Here is a 9,026-nt window from a genome sequence, read left to right on the forward strand (position 1 = left end):
TGTTGCACTCCCCTGTTAGAATGAAACATTGCCCTCCATTTATCTTGCTCAAATTTCTGCTGCTGTTATGTATTCAATAGCTCAAACCACTCGGCATCTGTAACAAAACCTCTTCTAATGAAGATTTTCACTGCCGGAATCTGCAGCTGCACCCGCCAACGGTCTGTGGCGCACTAATTGCTTTCAGTCCTAGCTCTCCATGTTTGTAGGTATGCCCCATATGCGCATGTGCTCTCAGGGTTATTCAGTTGGTACATTCAATACACACCGTCCTATACTAGCCAGACCTTGCGTCAAGTGACTTTATCCTGTTTGAAGGCCTAAAGAAAGATCTTCGCGGGATGTATTTTGCATGTCATAATAATACTACGAATCCTGTCGAAGACTACGTTTTGTTGTTGTTACTGATCCTAATCGGTTGGCCATTAGGCTAGACCAGATCCATGTGTCCAAGAGCTGTGATTATTTCCAGCAGGTCTTTTCAATAGGTCCTCTTTTACAAGTCCCAAACAGATGCGAAGATAGATTAGAAGAGAAACACGCTAATGTGACAATCAAAATCGTAAAAACAATCTTGTATTTAGCGTAAGTATACTGAAACACTCAATCGATTTCGAGGGCAGCTAAAGGTCCCTCCTCATCAGGAGAAAGAAATACATAGAAAGAAGAAAACTAAAGGGGAAGGAGTCTCAGAAACACGTGGTCCTTATCAGCACTGCACGTGGTTATAACCGGAATTTTAATCATTTACACTGGCCGCCTACTTTTACTGAGCCAGGCTATCTGATCAAACAAGTAACAAACACAAAGGACAAAAAATTGGGAGCGAGAGGCAACTGCACCTTCACGCTCAAAATCTGAACTTCGAATAATGGAAAGCAACCACTGAACGGATTTTTATACCCTCTGGTAGTACCAAAAGCGAGGAGGTTACGCCATCTATCGGCAAAAATAATAACTGAATTAAGATAGTAGAATTTTAAAGGCATTAGGAAGGACTGGATTGGACTTAAAATCATTAACTAAACATGCTAAATCTTTGTGAATATGAAAAGTCTCAAGAAAATCCAATTCACCTATGGAAGAAGCCTTTTGGATAATTTTTGCAGACCCAAGTCAAAATTATGGATGAATGTCCAACTATGATATGCTATTGAAGACTTGTTAATTTCGCCTTTTCTGACATAAGATTCGTGTTCCTTGATACGAAACTTCAACGCTCTTTTGTTTGGCCAATATATCTTAAACCACACTGACATGATATACTATAAATTCCCCAAGAATTCAAGACAGAAACGCAATCTTTTAGAATCGAAGGGTGAATTTTATTAATAGGGGAGAAACCGACTTGAAAGTTGAATTTCTGGAGAATCCGTGCAATTTTATAGCTAAAAGAAGGATAAAATGGAAGCACGACAAGGTCATTAATATTATTCCTAACAGTGGAATGTCTTTTTTGATGGGAATCTGAAAATTTTTTAACAGCCTTATCAATAATCACGGGAGAAAATCCACGATCAATCGCAACTGCTCTCAAATAATTAAGTTCATTGGTAAGCAAAGATTCAGAGGAACAAACTTCAAGCGCGTGGAATACATAATAGTAAAAAGAAGCCATTTTTTTGCGTAACAGGGTGCCATGACTTGGCATGCGGTGGTAAAGAAACTGCAAAGGGTTTACGGTACACACTAGTGCTAAAATCAGTTTCATTGCGGATTATGAGAATATCAAGGAAGGGGAGGGAATTGTTGGATTAAATTTCAATTTTTATTTAATTTTAATAATTTGAATTTATAGTATATCGTGTCAGTGTGGTTTAAGATGTATTGGCCAAACAAAAAGAGCGTTGAAGTTTCGTATCAAGGAACATGAATCTTATGTCAGAAAAGGCGAAATTAACAAGTCTTCAATAGCATATCATAGTTGGACATTCATCCATAATTTTGACTTTGGGTCTGCAAAAATTATCCAAAAGGCTTCTTCCATAGGTGAATTGGATTTTCTTGAGGCTTTGCATATTCACAAAGATTTAGCATGTTTAGTTAACGATTTTAAGTCCAATCCAGTCCTTCCTAATGCCTTTAAAATTCTACTATCTTAATTCAGTTATTATTTTTGCCGATAGATGGCGTAACCTCCTCGCTTTTAGTACTATCAGAGGGTATAAAAATCCGTTCAGTGGTTGCTTTCCATTATTCGAAGTTCAGATTTTGAGCGTGAAGGTGCAGTTGCCCCTCGCTCCCTATTTTTAACTTTCGCTAATTTTTTGTCCTTTGTGTTACTTGTTTGATCAGATAGCCTGGCTCAGTAAAAGTAGGCGGCCAGTGTAACTGATTAAAATTCCGGTTATAACCACGTGCAGTGCTGATAAGGACCACGTGTTTCTGAGACTCCTTCCCCTTTAGTTTTCTTCTTTCTATGTATTTCTTTCTCCTGATGAGGAGGAACCTTTAGCTGCCCTCGAAATCAATTGAGTGTTTCAATATACTTACGCTAAATACAAGGTTGTTTTACGATTTTGATTGAGATGAGATATCCAGGAGTGAAATGAGCCCAGCTAAAACTAGTAGGGGAAGTCGGAGCGAAGTCAGCCTTCTACCTTTTGGTGCTCCACGTCTCCTGACGAACAGAAGCTCGACCATTGTCCTTTTTCCATGAACCACGTGACTAAGTTTTAAAATATGATGAATTTTTCTTTAAAAATTAAATGCATTTACAAATGCTCTCCGAAAAGTGCTTCTACAAAGGAAGGGACTAGAGCGAAAATTAAAAAATGTTTGGTTTACCTAATATTACTTGTATTTTTCATACTTTATTCTAAGAAACTTTTGTATTATCTTCTTAGAAATAAGAAGTTATTTTCAGAAGTGGTCTTCTTAGAGAAGTGGTCGCCACCACAAAGTTCATTATTTATATCTAATCATTTACTTAAATTTATTTTATTACTTATTTGGGAAAGTAAATTTAATTTCTTTATCCTCGCGCAGAAATGTTTTTTTACTTATCTTAAAGCTCGTAAGACGTATGTTTCTTTCTCAACTTAAAATATTATTTCTTTCAATGGGTTATTAATCTCACAATAATTCTTTTTTATAGATACGCGTCTAATTCTTTACACCGAGAGAGCTATTAAGTCATTAATAACTAATTAATTTTAATCAGGCAGATGGAATTTTAATAACGAATTAATTGAGTTCGCAATGGAAGATTTGAATTTAATTGAACTTCGCTCTCTGTCAACGTTTACTAATTTTCAAAATTTCTATGTAATTACTTCTAAAATTATTCGATGAGGATACTGAAAATGAAAGGTTTTACTTATTAATTAATTAATAATTACTCATTGCTTAAGTTATCGCAAAATGAAAAGTATGAAACATGAACTGCAAATACATTATTTATTTAAAGGAACTGAATATGTAGTTACAGGATACTGGTTTTAAATAAACGTTTCTTTAAGAAAATATTAATATGTTGATTAAAACTTGATACTTCTGCCTTGTTGATGTTTTTTAATGAGAAAGTTGTTTATATACATTTAGTAATCCCAGGTGACCATCTGTCATTATTTATTTCCTTTCTAATCTGTTCGTTTTAAATTTCCGTTTACGACCAGAAAAAGACTTTCATCAATGAACTTTAGTACAATTTACAGTTTTTTATTACTTCTTATCTTAGTGAAACCTCTCTTGGAGACCACATCACTATTTTTAGCAGAATTATAATTAAAATTGTGTTATTTCCCCGTACAATGCAGCGCGTGCTGAGTTTTAAGAGAAAGCTACGCCGAAAGTAAAAATACAGAAGCACGCTCATTTAATAAACAGATATCTCGTAATTTATATTTAAATTGAATAAATGCAATTGTATGTTAGCTGTAAGTGTAATTCTACTGTTTTGCTTTCCAGAAACCTCAATGAAATAGAAATTACCAGAATGTTCTCGCACGATTAAAAGCCGGAGAAAAACATCTGTTCATTTTTTTAGTGAGCTGTTGTTTACTTAGCTGCTGTAAATTTTGAGATCGGATTAGCTTTCTGCGCATTGAATTGTATTCTATTAAACGTTTTAGCAATTTAAAATATAACTACTGGGTGATATTGTACGAATATCTGTGAGGAAAAATTCGAGCATTTTGTTTTATTTCTTGTGATAAGAATAAATTTTATTAACTTTTCATCAGACCTTGTGCATTCAATCTATTACGAACCCGTACGCACGCAACAATGTTTGCTATGTATGTTATATGGTATTTTCTCCCTCCTTTCTGCATGCCTTCGTGGTATAACGGTAGCACACTCGGCGCGTATTCGAGAGGTCCAAGTTCGAGTCCCGACGAAGGCATTGCTCATTTTTTGTGTTTCGTACTTCAAAAATCCTAATGACTCTACAATTTTATGCATGTTTATTCGTTATTACTTCACGACATTTTTTCTTTTAGGTGTCTTTCCCTCCTTTTCTTGAGCAAAAGCAGATTGCAATAAAACGCAACTGAGTCCCGAGGCTATAATAGTACCTACGGAACACTGGCGTGGATTATTTAATTACGGTAAAACAAATTAAAGCTATTTTCTTAATGAAATTATGCCTTCGTGCAAGCTTCTCTGAGAGAAAGTTATTTTGTATTTTTGAGAGAAAATTAGGAGGGTTTATTTATTTATTTTAGTTAAAGCAACTTTCCTGTCGCTCTCTTTTTCACCCACGCTTGTCATGCCAGAATGTAAATAAGATAGTGGGCGTTTATTCAGATAAAGGGAGAAATAAGTGCTATTTAAGGGAAGGTTTCGCAAGCTGATTTTAGAGCATGTTCTGCCTTCTTGAGGGCGCGTTGTTACCGTGACTGAATAGCGATTGGATTCTGTGGCGTTGAATGCTTCTACCCATAAAGCTTGTCTCGCCGACTTCTGCGAACCAGAGCCTCCTTATTTTATTCTGTGAGCCTCTAGGCTAGTCTAAATTACATTTTGTTTTAAGTTACTTGCTTAAGTTACATTACTTGTTTTAAGGCAGAAATGGTGGCTTATGTAAACCCAAGTGGAATCACCAAGTCAACTGTTACTTCTTTGTGATCAAATAAAAGGGCACCCCTCTTCTGACTTTTTCTACAGCTTGAAGACATGAGAGGATAATTCTTCTGCAGTCTTTCTAGAGCTCGTGAGTTTATGCTACTAAAGCATACAAGATTGCACAATGTGTTGTATTTACGTGGGAAAAACCTCGGAAATATCTAAGTAGAAAATCCATTTGCTAGGCTCTGAACCTGTAGGACAGCTGGCCTCGCAGCATCCCAGGGTCAGCATTTGGGAGAAAGACTTCCCGCGTGACCAGGGCTTAAATTGCGCCGTAGCCCGGCTCCGGTACATCTTAGTTTTGGGGATAAATTCTAATTCTAGCCGGAGTGCACCGGAGCCCTAAATTAAGAAAGATCCGTTACTTCTTTTATGTAACTGAACAATTCATTCAGTAGAAATTTGATCTCGAAAATTTTATTTTCAACAATAAAATTATATTAAAAATTGCTTATTAAATTTTAATTTATCTCTTTCCACTTTATTTAATTTCCAATTATTTTAATAAATAATAATTAATTATGAAGCAATTAAATAATAATTAATAAATCGATTAAATAATTAATTTGATACTCATTAACTTTTAAATTATTAATGATTTTAATAGTCATTTTATTTATTTATTTACTGTTGTTCCTCTTTCCTGATGGTCTTGCATGGGGCTCCGACACTTCTAGTTTTAGAAATTAAGCCCTCCACGTGACTGCCACTGATCACGCTGCTCACTTCCTATTGACTGCCGCTTATGTAGGCATGGGCTTAACTTCTCCCCTTTTAGTTATCTCAAAAAATCCCTTGGCACACGAGAGTACCCTACCAGGGATTATCTGAGGTGCCGGAAATAGCGCTGGTGCTGACCTATATATAAGTATCAAAGTATCCAAAACATTTTTGTGCAATTATTATTTAGAAGGATAAGATAAAGACTAAGTGTTTCGCAAGAATAATTGTTCACCAGTATCTTGGTCTTGCTCTGAAATTTACTTGACAATAGCCATCAGAGTTCAGAAATTCAGCTGTTTTATTAACAACAGAACTGAAACTTAAACATCAGTTGTTAATATTAGGTGGCCCTCAACCCTAAATGTTTAAGTTCAAAAGCAAAAAATAAATTCCAAAAATTCTGCATTATTTTCTGTTTGCAGATGAATATGGCATAGCAACGGTTAACCTGCACGAGAATGCAGTCAGAACTGGATTAACTATTAAATAAAATAAACACATGATTTTGGCATCAAGGATAGGGGGCACCACAAAACAGTGTTTAGAAAATCATAAATGAGGGCAACACACAAATTTCCCACAACTATTTTTACCAAGGAATATGCACTGCAGCTAAAGCAAGAGTGACAGAGAAGGAATGAAGAAAAATCTGGCAAATATACACGACGGCACTGAAAGTTTTTAAGTGCTGGGGGGGGCCTCTAAAGGTCTTAATCTGGTCCTGAATGCCACATTCATTTTGCATCCCAATAGCTATCATTTACTATTATGTTTTCACCTAGATAAATCATGGCAAATTCTTACAGCGTACTTTGAAAGACATCAACAATATACACGGTTTGGTTCGGTTTAGTTGATTATGGCATAGCATATTAGGGCTATCTGCCTAAGGTGAGGGATGCCTTCTTGGAGGACTGTCTAAGAGAAACTCGCTGGTATACACATGGGGAAAACTATGAAACGGCCATGCAGCCAGCCCATTCGCCTGCAATCAAACCCAGGTCGGAATTCCTAATGTTCAGCATTTTAACTGCTCAGCTGCTGGTAGGTCGTGACACACAAGGAATGTGGCTTAACAGCAAAGAGTCAAACCCAGGTTGAACACATTTATGATTAATAGAATCAAGTTGATCACTGTTTGTTCTTTTGTATTAGATCTAAAAATTTTTATCAATATTTAATATTCTATTAGTATATTTACCATCAAATATATTTCCCTTCCAAGTAAAAATAAAAATAACATGAGAGATAAATATGAATTTATAATATCTCACCTTGAGTGCAACTGAAGGAAATATTTAAGAAGCTAAATCAGTTTTAACTGTACTTAACTAAACACACATTTTAGCATTCAACACTACCAAAGTAGTATATCTAAATTTATATTACAAATTTCGTATATATACCACAGGAATGAATGTAGATGAATATGAAATTCCAGAAACAGACATTAGTGTAAATGTCCATCTATGTTGTGCTTTCAATCAAGTTTTTGAATGGATAAATTTTAGACTAAATGGATAAATGGAATTTGAATGGATAAATTTTAGACAACTAAAATTTACACAAATAAAATTACTCAAACAACTTGACTCCTCACTCAGTAAATCACAGCTATCCTCATCAGACAAAATGAATTGAATAGGTTAGCCTTGCTCTATCATGGGCATTTGAAAATAGTGCACAATATTTTGTTTGTTTTCTATATTTTGAGTTGAGAATCAATTCATGTTAACTGTTGATTAAATTCTATTCTTCTTACAAATAAAATAGCTTATTGAAATTTTTATATTACTGCCATTATTATTTATTTGGATAACTCGTTTGCCACTTCTTTGAAAGATGCTCATCATCACAGAAAATCAAAATCATTAGCCCAGAAGGGCTATTATTAATACTTTACTTTTAATATTACTTTTGGCATTTTGTGCCGGCTCACTATAAATGTCAGTTCACTTTTCAAATTGTTGCTGCCAAATATTATCGCCCTGTGTTATATTTAAAGAAATTAAATAATGAAGAATCTGCATAAATGATGCATGTTTCTCGCATTGTGATAAAACAACGGTACCTAAAGCCATCAAATTTTGAATAATGTAATCCTCCAGCGAATATGGGCATATGGAAACCTGAATTTTTCATTTGTTTATTATCAATTTCATATTTTGTAAAGCATTTATGAGTTTTTAATTAAGGAACTCAACTATTTCAAAGCCAGAAATGGCAACACTGTACAGAAAAAAATTATCTCCAGCATGCGAAACTGTGTATCGGAAGTTCTAAAGATATGCTCATTTAAATATTTTGCGATATTGCTGTTAAATTGAATTTTATGGTTTAAGTGCAAAGAAAGTCATACTTAATAAATAAATGTAATGCACAAAACCAAAAAAAAAGTCCCTTTCAGCGTAATATAAATCTGAAAACTTTTAGATTTTTTTTAATAGTATCTTTTTCCTGTAAAGCAAAAAGTTTCTTTTCTCAAAACGTTTTTTTAAAAATTTCCAATGGTGAGCACTAGCCATTACAGGCATTGGCCACTACTAAGGCCAGAAGTGGTGGTCACTTTAGTATGGAAGTACCTAACAGGTGGGCCACTGTAGTCTCATATGTACGGACAGACAATTTACATCTATGTATTTTCTGGAATTCAAACCTGGGCTCTTCAGTACAGCAATCAGAGTCACTAATTTCTTTCCATTCAGGGTGGCAAATGCTTTAGAACTGCGGATTACAAAAAAAAAGGCAACGTCTAATACAAACTTTAATATGTGTTCTCAAATATACTGTTCATTCAAGTGTACATTATTGAAAGTGGTTTGTCAAATGAATAAGTATTTGACAAATCATTTATGTTCAGTTATATGTAATTAGATTCAATTCTGTAAAAATTAAGATATTGCATTTAATGGTTTTTGCCTGACAGCTACAAGCTCTCGCAAGGGGTAAACTCAGCAAATTATTATGATACAGAAATTCTTACCTCATTTTAAAGCTGCATCTTATTTTAAATCACTAAGATTCTCAAGAACACCAGAAGATTTAGCAAATACTCATGAGCGAAACAGAAGGTATGAAATAAAAACAGAATTTAATCAAATATGACTAATGAAATTTCACATCTCCAAATCATATATTTTTACTATAAATCAGTATATAAAAATATTTAAAAATTTATATAAGTCAATAGTTCTCAAAATGATGCAATTTTTGGCACCTTGAGAAAAGCTCTT

Source organism: Stegodyphus dumicola, chromosome 10 (genome assembly GCF_044657685.1).
Source record: "Stegodyphus dumicola isolate Sdum_Otavi_A_Nest chromosome 10, ASM4465768v1".
NCBI classification, from domain to species: Eukaryota; Metazoa; Arthropoda; class Arachnida; order Araneae; family Eresidae; genus Stegodyphus; species Stegodyphus dumicola.